The following is an 18,247-nucleotide window of genomic DNA, read 5'->3' as shown; positions in this document are numbered from 1 at the left end:
GTTTAATGTACTCGATAGAGGCATACTGACCTCAGTCCTATGCTAAAACTATAGTGTATACTATTCCAATGTGGGGAGCCTACGAGGGAAATATGAACTACACTACAAGGTGCTGTCATCTCTGTTAAGTAGACGCTATTTAAGTTATTAAAACCTGTTGCCACCCATTTAAGCTCTTACTCTGTGCTTTTAATACTCGAGGTGTCTGCATGTCACATTGCCTCTCCAAATGCATCCGCTTTGTTTAGGGGTGGATTATCTCAGATTCTCTCAGTCACCCTCCTACCATACCGCCATCCTTAACCCCTTCCTCTCTTTTGTTCCCTGAGCACCAGCCAGCACAGGACAAGCACATTCACTTAAAACATACTGCGCCTCGAATTGGGAGTCCCCCTTCTGGGGCCCCTCCCTTCCGGCCCTCACAACATCCCGACGCCACGCATAGCTTATCTCCCTCATCGGGGCATAAATCTTCACAGGCTGCCCATTTGCTTTTCTCTCACGTCGTCACTCCCGTTGTCCGTGTGTTGCAAATGCTTGTTATTTAAAATGCAGAGAGTACGTTTTGATTTTTAATTTATCGGGGAGGATTCCTACAGTCCTTTTCATTTAAACCGACCCGCTCCATTTACCTTTTAAACTTAACTCTTCCCTCTCCCCCCACTGCCCCCAGCCAATTAAAACAAGCGTTTCCAATACAATAGGTCTCGCATTTGTGAGAATTTGAGCCATTTGGCATTGTAAATGACAATGCCTTTTATTTACATATTGGTTTTGAAAACATAAATGAAAGGCATTGTCATTTACAATGCCTATATCTTAAACTCGTGCAAATGTGAGACCTATTGCATTGCAAATGCTTGTTATTATTTACAATTTCACGACTGCGGGCATACTTAAAGATACACGTCGACAAGTCACTAAGCGGTAAACAAAACTTAAAGACCTAGAACAACGATTTGACACTACCCAAGTCATGGCCATACTGGGAGAGATTCTTACCGTAATCTCTTGAGTACCAAGAGTTTGCTGAACAAGAACTTAGATACGTCGCTAAACGTGGCGTGGCTTGATCTTATGGAGAAGGGGGTAGACCGGGAACAACATTAGCCCATAAAATTTGCACAGGGGGTACCACACATACTGTGATTAAATTGTAGATCGTCTAGATAATACACACTATGATACAGCGCGTATTTTACAAACCTTCATGGACACTTACAGAGACCTCTATACTTCACGTAACGTAACTACATCACCGGACATATTACGATACCTTGACGATGTGGCCATAGCCTGGCTTTCAGATTCCCAACGGGAATACCTTTCACAAGCAGTTACAGTAGAAAAGATAACAGCAGTGATAAAAACACTACCTAATGGCAAAGCTCCGGGCCCAGATGGCTTCACCAACGGATTTTACAAGGCATGTTGATTTAATAGCCCCACATATGGTTGAGATGTATGGCGATGCACAGGAGAAACCAATACTGCCCCCTACCTTAAGAGAAGCTGTGATCATTTCTCTGTTAAAGCCGGATAAGGACCCATACCATTACGATTCCTACAGGCCATTATCACTGATTAGCACTGACACTAAAATGTTAGCTAAATTGATTGCTACCAGACTCCAGCCCCTGATGCCTAACATCGTCTTCCCAGACCAATCTGGATTATACCCCACCGATCCACTGCCCATAACATTTGCACCCTGTTTGCCTTATCACACCAGCTTAACCCCGACTTACAAGCCGCTGCAGTCTTATTAGATGGTGCAAAAGCGTTTGATTCAATTGAATGGACTTAGCTATTTACAGTATTACAAAAAATGGGATTACCCCCCATTTTTCTACAATGGATTAAAATACTATACACAAGACCGGTAGCTAGGATACGGGTCAATCAATATGTGTCGGACACGTTAAGCATTACACGGGGCACTCGACAGGGATGCCCATTATCCCAGCTTCTATTTGCCATAACATTGGAACCCCTGGCGTGGAAAATAAGGCAATGACACAAGACCACAGCCTTGCAATTTCCGCAACACCCCTTGAATATTTCACTATATGCTGATGATATGGTATTATATGTCCGAGATCCCGCATTTAACCTATCCCCGCTAATTAGGGAATATATTAAATTCGGAGAATATTCAGGACTCCAGATAAATTGGAGTAAATCAACAATCCTACCTTTAACTGACGCTACAAGGTCCTGTCCGACGGGATTCCCATTGGAATGGCAGACAGATTCCATTAAATATTTGGGGATCTGGCATCACCGGCACCTTGCGGTGGTTGTGTGTGAAAACTATGGTGCGGTTATTAGTAAGCTAGAGGATAAAGTAGAGAGGTGGATTACACTGCCCCTATCACTAGCAGACCGCATGGCTGTTGTTAAGATGGTTATACTGCCTAAACTTCTTTACCTCTTCAACAACATTCCCATCACACCGCCATCGTCTGTATTTCGTAGTTTGTCATCCATGATTACCCGACTCATATGGGCTGGTAAACCAGCGCATATCGACCTCTCTACACTAACTCTGCCCTACTCAGAGGGCGGCATCAAAGTTCCCGAATTTTTACTATACTACCTGTGCGCACATGCACACTATGCGCACTACTGGTACCATCCAATTAGGTATCTACCACACACGGCAGTTGAGGATGGTGACACATACCCCATACCACTACGTAATATTCTACCACACCTACGCACACCTGGGCAAACACGAGATAAACACAATCCGCACCACCAATCTGGCCTGGCAGAAGATGGGCAAATTAGCGAATAGATTGCCGCTATATGCACCAGCACTACCACTGCAACACCATCCAGAGTTATCTGTCACCCAAGACAAGGTGGAAATTGAACAACTTCATAAAGTGGAAATAGACAAGATGGAAGATCTATTCGACGATTTGGTCTTCATAGACCTTGATAAACTTGACTATATAAGCAACCCCACAATGCTTTTTAGATTCACATATATAGGCTACAGTGAGCTCCCAAACGATTATACCCTACGTTCCGCATAATGTGCACCTTGTTAAGAAACTGTACGCCTTGCTTCAGGCGGATACTGGCGGAAAGGCATCTAAAGCACTTGACAGGTGGAATACACACCTGGACGTACACCTTACTGAGGAGGAATGGCATACATGCTGCTCCCTAACAGACATGCTCACTCCGAATGCTAACTTAAGAGTTATACATTATAAATATTTACATCAAACATACTATACCCCGCTAAAGTTACACAAATGCATACTGCCAACACTGTGGTATTAACAATGCAGACCTTCTCTACCTAGCGTGGCAATGCCCTGATATTGGAGTATACTGGGAAAATGTCATGAACCTGCTTAGTACGATGCTAAAAACATGCATAGAATGTACAGTCCGGGTTTGTCTCCTTGGATTAGTAACAAGTCTGAGAACCCTTAAACGTAAAGTTTGTGTAATTGCATTGCTTTTAGCTAAAAGGAGGGTATCCTTGCATGGGGGGGCAAAAGTTATCCTACCGTTGAACAGTGGCTTCGAGGCATGGCATACTGTAGGGACACCTTACAGTCTTATGAGGAGGAACTACCTTCTTGCTCCAGGCCCAGAAACGTGTGGGTACCTCTATCTGATTACCTTCAAACTTATCATTGTGTAACTGCATTATCAAATGACTGAACTGTTCTACACCAATCGACCACACTGTGAATTGATGTGAAATGCTGTACTGTACAACATGAATCTGTATTTATGCCTGCACTCTATTGTTTTTGTAAGATTGTATGTATGCTTTGTACAAAAACAATAAAAAAAGAAAAACAGATTTACAATTTCAATTTTTTTTGTTTGCTAGACTCTTATGCTAGTGTCCAACAGGAAGTTTTTGGCACATGAAGTAACAGTAGATGGTGTAGCACCCAGGATAATGTGCTGCATGGCTAAATACTTATAAGGTCCAACAAGTGAGACCTATTGGCTATGTCATAGCTTGTTTTCAGTAATTCCACAAGGTTCATTTAGTTACTTCTGCTCTTCCTTAGGAAAAGCATTTTTTGTCTTGCCAATAACTTTGGGACCGTTTTATGAATCTCCACTAAACTTTCCAAAAAGGTCCTCCTTTTTGACTAGTTTTTGCATAGAAAGTTGGGGGATGATTCATCAGGCGATGGCTGAGAAAAAACTGAGGGTCCCAAAATGCAAAATCCCCATGCTTTTTTCATAGACATCTATATAAACTGCTGAATGGAATTGCCTCAAGTTCGACAGGAAGCTAGACCATGGTCCACAAATTGTGCTTTTTATGATTTGGTATAAATCTGTTCAGTAGTTTTTGTGAAATTATGGTTGAAAAATAATAGTATATATGGACTGTTGGGAGCAGCAATTTAAAAATGAAGTTTTCTGATTGGGCCAACAAACTTTTCCTTGGGCTATCTCACTCCCACGGGAGTCAGACTCCTGCAAGGGCGAGCACTATGATTGGTTACCAGCATCATGAGAAAAATGAAGAGGATGGAGAGTGGACGGCGGGATCATGAAATCGGGCAAGGTGAGGGTGAAGAGTGGTGGATTGGGGGTTGACCGAAAAGGAAGGAGGTAGACACCCTGGACCGGTGAAAGCAGCGTGGAGGAGTGTATTTCGACATATTGCAGGCTGGCCTCCGACATCCGTGTAGTGGCAACTACAAAGGAAATGGTGAAGCCAAAAGGCCCTCTGACAACCCAAAGAAATAAAATGGATAAATACACTGCCGCAAAATCAGCAGACGTGGGAGCCCAGATGGCAGAAATGGTGGCAGCAGAACCATCACTAACAGCCATCATGGCAGCATTAGCGGACCTAAAAAGATCACTCGAGCCTAATATAGACACTGTCACAGTGGAAGTAAATCTCTTAAATATCCGAATAAGTAACAAATGCAGAAGGAAATATCACACAGTTGCAGAAAGTTACGCAGAGTCTTGAGGAACAATGCAACAACTCAAGCGTCAACAGGACGTGTTAGCAGCAAAACTAGAGAAGCATGAAGGGCAAGCGCGCCCAAACAACTTTCGAGTGGTGGGTGTTCCAGGAGGGACGGAGGGACCCAGTATGGAGCTCTTTCTGGGGGAACTCATGCTAAACCATCTGCGCCCAAAACGGATGTCAAGCTTTTTCATCATTGAACGGGCACACAGAACCCTGGACCCAAAAAGTAAAGATAAACCTCCTATAAAAAGGAGACTGTAGGAAATTAGCGTTTTCTGGATTTTTCATCTTTTGCTGTAATGCTATATTTTTACTTGCTTTAAATCTCTGTACAATTTAACCCTGCCGACCAGTGGTAAAGTGTCTGTTTTCCCCCTTTAAACATGGTCAAATTGGTATAGTCCTAAATTGATTATTTTCCTTGTCTATAAGTTGCTAAAAAAATAATTAAACAACTATTTTTAACAGCCATTAAAATTCAATCCAATGGTGAAGTTGGATTTTTAATTAATATTTATGAAAAGTAACTTTTAGCTTGAACTCTTTATTTTATTGTTATTAGAATGTTCAGTATACACACAGTTGCAGTTCTACATCGTAATGCATAGTTAACATTATAATGTTTGTATATTTCAAATACAGCTAGCACTGCTGTGACGTACAATCAGCATATTGCACCCCGAGTTTGTGAAACACTCCGTAGTCGTGAACATAACCCTTGGAGGTGGAACTTTCCCCCAGAACATTAAGCGATAACCCCCCTCCCTTCCCCCCAACTGGTATGCATAGTTCTTACGTCTTTGATATATTGACGTGAAAGCAAGTACACCCGGTTAGCGTTCAAGTTCCCTCGGGAGAATCATCCGTTACTGTCAGGCGAGGGAGGCAGAGGTATTTCAGGCAGGTAATTTCATTGAATTCGGTGGACAACAGAGACAGAAGCGGGCTCCAAACCTCTTTAAATCCGGATATAGAGCCTGAAAGGGAGGCATGAATGCGCTCCATACCCAAAATGTACCACAGCCTATGGAGACATACTACATAGGTGGGGGTTGTGTGCGTACCCCAGTGTGTTAAAATGTTTTGAATCACCGCCCCTAGTGCTAAGCCCATCTGTTTTCCTTTGTGAGACTTCAGGGGGAATGTTAGAGGGTTGGGTAAGCCTAATATAACAGAGAACATGAATCTTGCGATCCGTGTCTCGAACTGCCCATCGATGTCATCCAAGATTTTGGGCCAATATTCGGACAGTACAGGGCAATCCCACAACAAGTGTAGCAAGGTCCCATCCTCCCCGCCAGCATGTGGGACTGCGGTTAGGGTTTCCTTTGTTTAGGCGCACAGGTGTCAGGTCCAGTAAGTAGCTATCTTGAAAGCTGTTTCCTTGCTGGCTGTGTTTCGCACAGTGTGCTTGGCCTTAGAATTAATGTCTCCCCATTCTTTCTTTGGGAGATCCCGCCAAAGCTCCGCCATCCGGCGTCTCTGACCGGGGCTAGGCTGTGTAGGTGCCGATAAGCGCAGCATTAGGTTTAGTTTCAGAAATCAACTTTTTATCCGATACCTTTGTGACCAACCATTTTTCAAATTCTGTTAACTTCCTATTAACTTTGGGGTGGATGTTGGGGTGTAGAAGTCAGTGTCTAAACTGCGTGCAATGAAACCTTTCCGTCTCTGGAAGTGTATAGTCCTGTCGTAGTTTTGTGGAAGGGAATAATCCTGTCTACATCAAACAGGTGGCACTACTGTACAGCTTGCCAGGCTGTGAAAGCCCCGACCTCCAACCTCGACTTTAAGTCCTTGTTCTCCTGTAAGGGCGTCATTGGCGAGGGGAACGTCGTGAGCTCCTTTTTCGTTGCCACCTCCTCCCATACAACCATCACCGCCCTAGTAATTGGTGACCCCTGTAGGCCCAGTGGCCTGTCAGCTTTTTTTAAAAATGGCACTTTCCACAATGTCCTGTGTGTAGGAGAGTAATGCGAGTATTGTGATGTGTGAGGGTGCACCTCTCTACACAAATCCACTAACCCATAGACTGGAGCCATTCTCTACGTACTTGTGAAATCGCTCCAGCCTGTGAGTATCTATTTTCTGACCGGTCCTTGGTTCCGTCCATAACCATGTTTAGGTCCCCTCCTATGATCGTCCTACGCTCATGTCTGTGCAGTATCTCGGATACAGCCGACCTCAGGACTTTCTCCTGCCCTGTGTTTGGTGCGTATGTGGATCCTATCACTAGGGTATGTCCACCTATCTTGAATACGAGGGCTAAAAGTCTTCCTTTGATTTCGGCCACCTTTTAACCCACTGTCCCCTTAAACCGTTTGGTTACTAAAATAGCCACCCGCCTTCTTTTCCAGGGTAGATGAAAGAACTGCTGGGGAAAGAGTCATGACCTCATTCTATGCCAATCTTTGGAGAGGAGCTGTGTCTCCTGGAGAAGGCACACATCTGCCTCCATGTTATCCAGGTAGGAAAGGATGGACCTCCTTTTATTGGGATTGTTGAGACCTCTCGCATTGAGAGTCAGAATTTTCAGTGTGGGCTGGGAAATAGCGTGCCATAGTGAGTGCACCAGCTTTGGCCTGTATTTGGGTCCCTGTGATGCCTCTTCCCCCTGAGCTCCCAACGTCTGCCTGGCCTCCATTGCCTTTTGATCCTTTCTTCAACGACTTTAAGCTGCATACCAGTTCTCCACCCTCCCATCCCTAACCCCAACTTAGAAACCCATTAACGTCAAATTTTCCAGGGCCCACCATTCGTGTGTGCATGTCCTTGAAGTTGAAATAGTTGGGAACGCCTGTGGCCAATTCCCAGTGTCTCTATGCTCCCCATGTCTCTACATTCCCCATGTTTCTGCGCTCCCCGCAGACTTCTTCTCCGGCCACCCAGCCTTGCAACTGTCACTTATCTGTCCCTCAATCGTTCACGGTGTCATCATGGGGGAATGTCTCCTTCGACAATGTCTCCAGCACTGCTAGTCTTTCTTGTGCCATGGTCTTGGGGTCCGGTCTCGTCGCTCGCTCTGTGTTACGCCCCCCATAGACCTTATGCCATCTTTCCCGATGATTTTTCGTCTGCGGGCCCTCAGTCTCCTCCTGGATTGGATTCTCAATGCCCAGCACCTGGCAAGTGTCCTGCATGGCTCTGAGCTGGAGGAGTTTTCCCTGACATATGAAAATCAGCCGGAAAGGGTGACCCAAAGAATACGGTATTCCTTGACTTCTAAGAAGCGTGGTTGCCACTCGGAACTCCCTACTCTTTTGAAGTGGTATTAGAGTCGGGTCCTGGTACAAAGCTATGGAGAGGTCCTGATAAGTGGTTGCTTGTCCCTGGCAGCACGTAGTATATACTCTTTTAGTTGAAAGTCTGGAATGTAAGCCAAAATATCCGGTTGGGGCGCCCAGTATGCTCCTAAAGAGACCCTGCAGGTATTGTGTGATGTCTGGCCCTTCTTCTTTAGGTGGAACTCCCTTAAAGCGGATGTTGTTTCGCCAAGACTGATTCTCCAGGTCTTCTGTGTGTGCCTGGAGATCGATCTGTTGAGCCTTGAGCCGGAGTATCTCTTGCTGTAGATGCTCCACCTCCTCTTCCTGGGATTGCTCCTGATCCTCGTTGGAGGCCACACGTTCCCCGACGGCATCAACGTCCTGCCTTATCATAAGGAAGACGTTGGTGTTGTTGGGGAACGTGTGGCCTCCATCGGTTATATCCTTCATCTCCCCCGCTATTTCACTTTTCAGCATCTGCAAGTCGCCTCGTAATGCACCGAATAGCGACTCTAAAAAGGCGTGGGTAATTAGGGCTTCAGAGGTGTCCGCATCTTGGCTGATTTGTGTCTAGGGGAGAGCCTCCCTTCTCCGCTGCTGGTCATCGGGAGCTTGGTCAGCATCTCTTTTAGATTCTGATCCTTATTGCTTCTCGCTGATTACATGGCTGCTATATCTCTTACCACATCACCAGACCAGCCTGCCTTGTTGTGGGGGCCTCAGCCCCAGTGGGTGGCTGTCATCGGGTTGTCCTCCCGCTGAGCTCCACTATGCTGTTGCAAGATTGTAGAGGGCCAGAGGTGTCACTCCCTTTCAGTCTCGTCCGGGCCTTGCTGCCTTTGACCGTCTGCTATATCCCTGCTGATTGTCTGCTGCTTGTTCTCAATACTCTAAGCACTTTGCGCACAAACCTGCCGCAAATCCCCCTGAAGGCCAGCATGCCTATTTGAACCTGGACCACTGCGTCTAATTCCTGAACTATGTGCTTGCAGACCGTGGTTTCCTCTGACTTGGCAGTCAGCTCCAGAGAGACTAATCCATGCCCGGGCCCCTCATCCATTGGCACCTTATGATTCTTACAGCGTTACTGTTCATATCTCATTCCCTTTATTGGATTTTGTCATTTTAGTGTCATTTTGTCCAATACATTTTACTTTATTTTTCTATTTTTTTTTTTTTTTTACTGTTTTGCATTTTGACTTTTACTTTTTTGGTTTCTGCATAAATATTTGACATATTACCTTAAGTTAAGCCTGCCTGTTCCGTGCTTAGGTACCAGGGGGTTGATCCTAGGTTAATTGAATTGCTTTGAAAGTACATTCTGACAACATTTATGATTGTTCCTCACCTACCGCAAATATTAATTCAGTTTCTTACAGAAACTATCTGAAATTATCTGCAAAACAGGCAGTTGATAACCTTCCAGGGTTGAAGCACCCTGTGGACAAACTGGAATACGGGAATAGTATTGCGTGGCAATTGAACCTCTTAAAAAATTCAGCTTGGAGATCAACCTAGAATCACGCTTGAATGTCACAACTTTTTAAAACAAGGTAGTCAGGAAAGTGTGAGGAATATATTGCAGCTTTTTGCATTTTGGCAGCTCCAAGCAAATTTGAGAACAGAGTGGATGTATGTAGCAGAGACGAGTCTATTCACCCAATGTGAGTGGTGATATCTGCATTGCTGGTCTGCCTGAAGTTGTGATGCTGCTGACAGTAGCGTGTCTGCTAATAGCGATGGCATGACTCGTGGAGTTAGGAAGCTAAATAAGAGAAAGTTATCTCCCGACACCACAGTCTTCGTGACTGAGACCAGTAACACTGAAGACTCTGAGACTCACAGCAGTAATTTCTCTTTTGAGAGCATTATTGCTGCAGATGAAGTGACGCCTAGAAGTAAGCACATTACTAAGGTACCAACAACGTTTAATATTGTTCATTTATATTAACAGCTTCTCTTTTGCAGCATTTAGAAATGCATTTTCTAGTTTTGTTGCTTTTTGTTTAGTTTTTTTATTGTAGGCTGTTATCTTTGGTTTAAAGGGAAATATGTTGTAGTGTGTGACCTTAATGCTGAAGTTTGCATTTTATTACCATCATTTGCTTACCCTGGAGAATCTCCAGGGTGTAGGAGGTTTGCTGTTTCAGAGTTCTTTCTTCAGCTTCTGGGCAGTTGTCGCTCTGTGGCGATCTGTGGTCCTGTTTTTCTGCTCTTCTTGTAGAAGCTCCTATCATAGCTTCATCCTCCCGCCAACGATAATAAGATGCCAGGCATCACCCAGCACAAACCACAGCATATGATGGGCTATGTCTATCTGCTCGGCGCAGTTAGAGCATGAATAAAGTTCTCCGGACCATCAGGCTGTGAATGTAACCTATGGGATTAAGATGAAATGCGGAGCTTACCTCCTTCCTGAGTGGCTCCAGACTGTTGTGTGCAGACCCGATAGCTGGCAGCACCCTGGAGTATGTATGTATAAATCAGATTATGTTGGAAGTAACCTGCAATATACTGGCAGGCAGCACCCTGCCAACAAGTAGGATTTCTCATGGAATTTTATTTCCTGACACATTAATGGAGATTGTCTTTTAACAGGCAGAAGAACAACACTTGACCATACATTTTTCTGGGTTTGTCTTTAAAATGACGTACACATTAGAAATGGCATTTCGTTCTGCTGGAATAATAACACAAGTTATCTTGCACTCTATGTTGTTGCATGGATTTTTGGCTGCAATGCATTCCATGTTTCATTCAAACGTGCTTTCTACAGGGCACATACATGATTTGTTGCTGTCGAGAAATAATGCTCTTATGTACTGTGGCAGACTGCACAATATTGAAAAACTTCATGATTTCTCTTTCAGCACTTCATAGTAAAACCTTTCAATTTTTGACTCAATCATTTGGCAGAAACATAACTTAGTACCATTAAAATAGTTGTGATGGGGAACATTCATGTGGGGTTAGGTCTGGCTCAACCAGAGTGCTTGCTGACTTTCAGGAGTATGGAGTTGACCACCTTGCCTGGTCTGGTGTGGAATGAAACCAGCGATGCTTTGCTGCAGGCTCATTTGCCCTGATAGCTGGTCAACAGTTTGAGGAGGAGGAGGTGAAGAGCTGGCTAAGTGTGCCATGACGCTGGCAGTTGAGTACATCCCTGAGAAGTGAGCTTTGAGTCGATGTATTGTTCCTCTTATACCACGTGCAATTCACCTTCCAAAAACTGAAGAATTCCTGGGTGAAAAGGACGGCTGATTCTGATTGGGTGCCTGATAGTTTTCCAGAAACTCATGTTTTTGATTGTTCATGTTTGTCAGTAGTTAATGAAACACGCACAGGCGTTTTATCTTTTCAGTTGACAGAAGCTGCAATAAAAGTTTCTTTGTCGTTGCAAAAAAATATGAACGGCCAACAAGCCTCTGTAGGTCAAAGAATGGAAGGGCTGGGAACTGTCAGTCATCTCACTGCTAAGCAGAGCAGTGTCATCCTTCACCCTCACTCAGGCCTCTGATTTTGACCAACATCACGTAGAACACTGGGACTTTAGAGACCATCCTTTTAATGAGATAAACAAAACTAAAAGTCCCATAAGCAATAGTGGTGGAAGGTGTGACGCATGACCTGGGACAACATCCGATTCAGCACATCCAGTTCCATTTTTTAAGTATTTGACACAATACTGAATTTATAATCTTTGTTTTTTATGGTCATGAGTCACCAGAATACTAAAAATGTGTCTTTTATTTTCAAGGTCAATTAAGTAATGGTCACCAGTTTGGAAGCTCCGTTAATTCTTCAGTATTTGTCATTGATCTCCATGTGTGGCTGATTTGGGTCTGCCCCTGCATCATTCCTGATAACTCGCACAGGTAAGGAGCTTGTAGCAGCAACATGATAACCCCATTTTCATCTGTAAGAAGTGCGCTCCGAGGCAGGTATCGGATCATTTTTGTGAAACAAGCAAGCGCCAATATTTGCTATGTACATTTATTAAAATAAAACACAATCAAATCACAGTATACTGTTCCGGAGGTTTGTCCCAGAAACATTATCTGTAACTGAACGCAGTCACCCGAGGAAGCATGTGCTTTTAAGACAAGTTGCGTTCAATCACCTGAAGGTGACATGCTCCATCATTGGGCTATACACCTCACCAGGCCGGCGCTACAATGCCTGGTTGGCACCACAAGGGTGCACTTTGTCGGAGATGTTTTAATAAGTACGCCGGATGCGCATAGTAGGACAGAGGATGTTGTGTCATAAGATGTGTGATTGGTGAAAGTCTGAATATAAGATCAACTATTGACCATTTGCTACAATATAGTTAATGTGATCTTCCTGGTCCATGTTGAGATTAAAAACGGTGGCAGAGAAATTGAGGAACTAATGACCCCTATCACTGTGTGAAAGTATCGATCACCTATGGACCTGCTGGTAAGTTGGGGTCTATACTTCAGGTCAACCTTTTTCATGCCTTCTGTAGTCATGGAGCAATCTATTGGCATTTCATCAGGACCAAATGGGAAAATGGGTAAATGTGACCTAATCTTCTCCAACGCGTGAGGAGCTCTGTAACTCAAAGCCCTGCACTGTGCATAGGTGATAAGGTGCCTCTTAACATCTTACTACCAAAGGTGAGCACTCTCTAACAGAGTGCACTGGATACGGTAACCCCTCCTAAAATTCAGGACATACTGACTTATCCAATAGCGAGGACGCCGCATCAGAGGGCAACTGGTTTGAAAAGCACATGCTTCCTAGGGTGCCTGCGTTCAGTTAGAGATAATGTCTGTTGGACTGAACCTCCAGAACAGTATACTGTGAGTTGATTTATATGAAGAATGTGTATACTGGACTGTCATTTTCCTCAGCATCTCTTGTGCTATGTAAAATAATACACAACACACCTGGAGGCCAACAAATCTATCACACATTAAATGCAAAAATAGCCAAAAGGCCAAGCAAACTAACAAGTGACAATTGTCTTTGCAATGGACGAGAGCATCCACCCTAAAGCAAGTTGGAGTATACAATGTTAATGCTACACAATGTATTTTTATACACTTTTCTCCTAATACAAGTCAATGAAACATGAACACGTGATAGAAACAGTTACTTAAACAACACTAATGAGTAGGAGGCAGGATCTTCTCTCGAGAGCAATGTGAGGAGCCTGTGAGGTGCAGATAAAAGATACACAGAAAAGTTGCAGAATTCAATATTCAGTTTACTACAAGCAGACCCCCCAGGATATAGCGGCATGGATTGGCAAATTTAGCGGCACAAAAATGGAAATTTAGCGGCATTTAGCGGCATTTTATTTTCGTTTTTTTGCAACACCAAACACAGATATCTTACTGTTTGAGTTATTTGACAAAATCCTTGGGGGGGAATGGGAAAATGGGTGCGCATGGGGCTGGATTTAAGAAGGAAACGGCGGAAACGTCAAATTTCGCTGGCTTTTGCCCAAATATCGCAGCATTTCACAGATCCCCCGATTTCGCAATTGTTTTGCAAATCGCAAAATCGCGATAAGCTGGAGGGTCTGTACAAGATGCAGGAAAGTGTGCAGATGGACATCACTAAATAAAATAGTTCTGGGCCCTAATAGAATCATATAACTTTGCAGGCATAATAAGGCGAACAGTCACATCAAATTAATATAAGAATATTGTAATTTGGTAATGTAATATATCAATGCACGTTGTGGCATTCATGTGTAACCAATTATCGGTATTAAGGAAACCAGTATTTCCAGTTATGCTTTCTCAATTCCTTCTTCCTAGAGGCCGCTACTGCTGCTAGCCAGCCGTATTCAGCAGTACCTCCTGTGACCTGGAATCCTGCATTTAATCAATACCAAAGGTCATCAATGCTTCTAACCAACTCCGGTCACTGGTGTCTTTCCAGTCACAAGGTAAGGTGACTCCTCCTTTCGGTGATAGTGCGCAAGGGCATCGACTCCATTGTTAGATTGTTTTTTACTCCAAACGGTTTTGGATGCATATTGCTGCGCTCCAACACCGCTCTTCGGGTTCCTCTTAGTGCTCAGTCCACTCTACCCTCAACTGTATTGTTTCAGTACGCGTTTCCGTGTTCTCCGCATTTCAAATCGATCGGCAAACTCCCCATTTTTGATAGAAACGCTCGTGGGCAACCGTCGAGCTTTGCTGCATAGGGCCAGCCATCTGCAAATGGAACGGACTCCATTCCATTTCTGTCCTGGATGCCAAGCCAAGTACCCTTGCACCGACCTACATCAAGTTTGTAACTTGTGCCTTTCTCCAGCGCACAAGGAGGAAGACTGCGTGCTTGTAAGTCGTTTCGGTCCAAGAGGACTCTACCCGATCATCAGGCTCGATGACGAGAGAGGCAGCTTCAAAGCATTCAACACACTCTGGATATCTTCGGGGAAGAATTTGACCAAGACGAGATAGAAGCATCTGCCGTAGAAGAAGAGGCCCATCTCTATGCCAGAGCGCAATCGTTGGGGCATGCTGGGATAGCCATGTGATTGCAAATCTACGTCATGCTAGTATCATAGGCGACTGACCTAATGTATAGGTTATCTTACGCCCTTCTGGCATCTAAGGAGGCCTAATAAACAGCATTTGGGTGTCAGCGCAATACTTAGTTTTGTTGCATGCATTATTTCTTCGACAGCTAGTTGCCAAAAGGAGTGTATTTCATCGCAGGACCATGGTTAATGTAAGAAATTGGCCCCCACAGTGTTGCAGCGCAACCATATATCTGGGCAAGACCCGACCATTCGATGAGGGTCTTGTGGCGTTAAATAGGTTCTTCGCAGAAAATTATAATGTATCAGTCGAAAATGGGCATTACTAGAAACCATGCGTATTAGTTCACAGGCCCGCTGCCAGTCTTGATCTTCCATTGGAATGTTAAAGTCTAAATTACAGGCCTCTCGGGCCCGTGTGTACTGTCTACGGGAAACAACCATAACAATGCAAATTTTACCACGCACTACCATCACAACGCAACCATTACAACGCAGGTGCCATTACAACGCAGGTGCCATTACAAAGCAGGTGCTATTACAACGCATGCCATTACAACGTAAGTATAGGTAAGTATTTAATTTTATTAATATTAATTTAATTTTAATTTCTTTTAATTTAAAAAAAATATTTTAATTTTTTTAAATATTTTAAAAATTAATGTAATTTTTTTGGTTTTAAGAAATAATTAAGTTAAAATAATTATAACATTTTAAATATATTTAATATTTTTTAAATTACAATTTTAACCCCTACACTATCCAACACTTACCCTACTATTACACCCCCCTGGAGTAAGAATAGTAAATTAAAATATAATAATTAAATAAAAAATATTAATATAAATAAAATATTATTTTTATCAAAAATAATTTAAAAATAAATGAATAATATTGAAATTAAATACTTACCAAATACTTACGTTGTAATGGCATGCGTTGTAATAGCACCTACGTTGTAATCGCATGCGTTGTAATGGCACCTGCGTTGTAATGGTTGCGTTGTGATGGCATGCGTTTTAAATGCATGCATTGTAACGTCATACATCCACTGTCAACTGTATCTGATCATGTTGTTCTGTAAAGATGCATAGTTAGGTGTCTACACGCATCCCCCTCCCTCCATGCCTGGAAGGACATACTGAGTGCCATCTGCCTGATAGGTTTTTATGTCCAGATTGGGAGCTCCCTATGGAATGGTGCGCACTTACGTTCTCTCACTACAAACCATTGCCATCCTCTACCATCTTTCGCACAATATATGGAGTATCTCTCGGTGTACCTGATTCCTCCATTAACAGCTCTGGAAGACAACCAGCATCCACCATTCCCGACAAGAGCCGCATTTCCCAACTAGGGCCTGTGTTGAGCCATCGAGCTGCGTGTTGCAATTGAACGGCATAATATTAGGGGTCCAAATGTGGGACCTCCAATCTCTCGCTGCATAATTCCTGGTCAGTGTTGCCAAAGCCACTCTGCTATGTGTAATGGCCGTGTTGAAAGGTTTAACAAGACCATGAAGGGCATGATTGGTGGACTTCCTGAAAAACTCAAAAGAAGATGGGATGTCTTACTGCCATGCCTGCTTTTTGCCTATTGGGAAGGGCCACAGAAAGGAGAGGGGTCCTCCTTATTTTAGCTTCTATTTGGGTTTCCTGTTGGGACGGCTGTGCCTTATGAAGGAGGGATTGGAGAAACCTCTTGTTGAACCTTAGCAGATATAGTGGACTAAGTGCTTGGCTTTTGCTCCAGGATGTATGAGTACATGGAAAAAGCAAGCAAAAACATTGAGGACAGCCTAGCTCAGGAAGCTCTGGTAATGCCAAAAGGCTGCAATTGTTGAGTTCCAGCCAGGGCAGATGGTGTGGGTTTTGGGTCCTGTGGCTCCTAGGACTCTGCTAGGTAAGTGGAGCGGACCCTACCCTATCCTAGAAAGAAAAGGGGCGGTCACCTACCTGGTAGACCCTGGCTCAGACAGGAATCATAAGAGGGTCGTCCATGTCAACCGCCTTACACCCTACTATGACATGGCAGATGTGACCTTGCTCATGGTTCCAGGATCAGGAAGCAAAGAGTGAACCTGGCCCTGACCTGTTCAACAATCCAAAAGATGGGTCAGTGGAAGGTGCGGTCTTGTCAGACACCCTACCTGCCCATCAGGAGACTGATTGCAGGCAAGTCCTAAATCAGTTTGCTGCGCTCTTCTTTTTGACCTCTCGCTAGACTAGCTGGTGTATCCATGATGTAGATACTGATGAAAAAATACTTGTCGAGAATAAAACATAGAGGCCGACTGAACATGTGAAAGAGAGCATCAAAGCTGAAGTAAGCATGATGCTGAAATTGGAAGTTCTAAAGCCTTCTGAGAGCCCCTGGACCTGCCCAGTTGTCTTAATCCCCAAGCCTCATAACCAGGATGGTAAGAAAGAAATGAGGTTTTGTGTGGACTATTGGGGCCTGAATGCTGAGACCAAAAGCGATGCATACCAAACTCCATGGGCAGATTAATTTATTGACAGGTTGGGAGCAGCAAGTGAGTATGTTCGATCTCACATCAGAGTACTGGCAGATAGGTCTGACTCCAGGAGCTAAATAAATATCTGCATTTTTAAGCCCAGATGGGTCTTATCAGTTCACTGTAATGCCCTTTTTTTTAAAAAAAAAAATGCATCTGCCACTTTTTAAAGGTTGGTGAACTAAGCTCTTTGCTGGATTGGAATCATTGAGTGCAGCATTTCTACACACTATTGCTGTCTTTAGCTCCACCTGGCAGGATCACCTGATCCACCTTAGGAAAGTACCAGAGGCTCTGAGAAGTGCAGGCCTCATTATCAAGGCATTCAAGTGTCAGATAGGGCAGGGAAAGGTTGCATACTTGGGTCACCTTGTTAGTGGAGGCCAGGTTCAACCCTTACATCCCAAGATCTAGACCATTCTGGACTGGGTGGCTCCAACTACCCAGACTCAAGTGAGGGCCTTCCTTGGCTTCCCTGGCACTATAGGAGGTTTGTGAGGGATTATGGCACCAACTGTGAGCTGTCTAAAGGCTTTTGACACGCTGAAGGAAACAATGCACTCTGCAGCTATTCTGAAAGCTGCAGATTATGTCAAGCAATTCATTGTGCAGACTGATGCCTCTGAACATGGTATAGGAGCAGTGCTATCCCAAAAACATGACCAAGGTCAAGATCAGCCACTGGCTTTCATCAGTAGAAGGCTAATCCCCAGGGAACAGCATTGAAGTGCCATTTAGATGGACGCCTTTGCTGTGGTTTGGTCCCTTGAGAAGTTTAGGTCAAACCTGTTTGGCTCTCACTCCCTAGTTCAAACCGACCACAGGCCTCTCCGAGGGTTAATACAAATGAAAGGTGAAAATCCCAAACGGCTAAAGTACTCCATCTCCCTACAGGGAATAGACTTTGAGGTGAAACAGAGACCTGGGACTGCCAATGCAGATGGACTTTCCAGGTTGTCCCATTT

The 18,247-nt window shown here is 44.0% G+C and overlaps 1 protein-coding gene and 1 long non-coding RNA gene across 3 annotated transcripts in view; both read left to right on the top strand.

Annotated features, from left to right (window-relative positions):
• LOC147737261 (uncharacterized) overlaps positions 1 to 18,247 on the top strand; it is a 365,313-nt gene that overhangs the window by 328,703 nt on the left and 18,363 nt on the right. The gene's annotated exons all lie outside the window — the stretch shown is intronic.
• LOC147737262 (uncharacterized) overlaps positions 1 to 18,247 on the top strand; it is a 48,448-nt gene that overhangs the window by 14,654 nt on the left and 15,547 nt on the right. The window contains exons 2-3 of one of the 2 annotated variants that reach the window (XR_015296005.1): positions 12,002 to 12,119; positions 14,037 to 14,167. This is a non-coding gene — a long non-coding RNA (uncharacterized LOC147737262). The remainder of the gene's footprint in view (positions 1 to 12,001; positions 12,120 to 14,036; positions 14,168 to 18,247) is intronic. The other variant, XR_015296009.1, reaches the window with a different exon arrangement.

Source organism: Lissotriton vulgaris, chromosome 1_1, assembly GCF_964263255.1.
Source record: "Lissotriton vulgaris chromosome 1_1, aLisVul1.2, whole genome shotgun sequence".
Lineage (NCBI taxonomy): Eukaryota > Metazoa > Chordata > Amphibia > Caudata > Salamandridae > Lissotriton > Lissotriton vulgaris.
The sequence above is the reverse complement of the archived record's forward strand: the minus strand, read 5'-3'. Positions and strand labels throughout refer to the sequence as shown.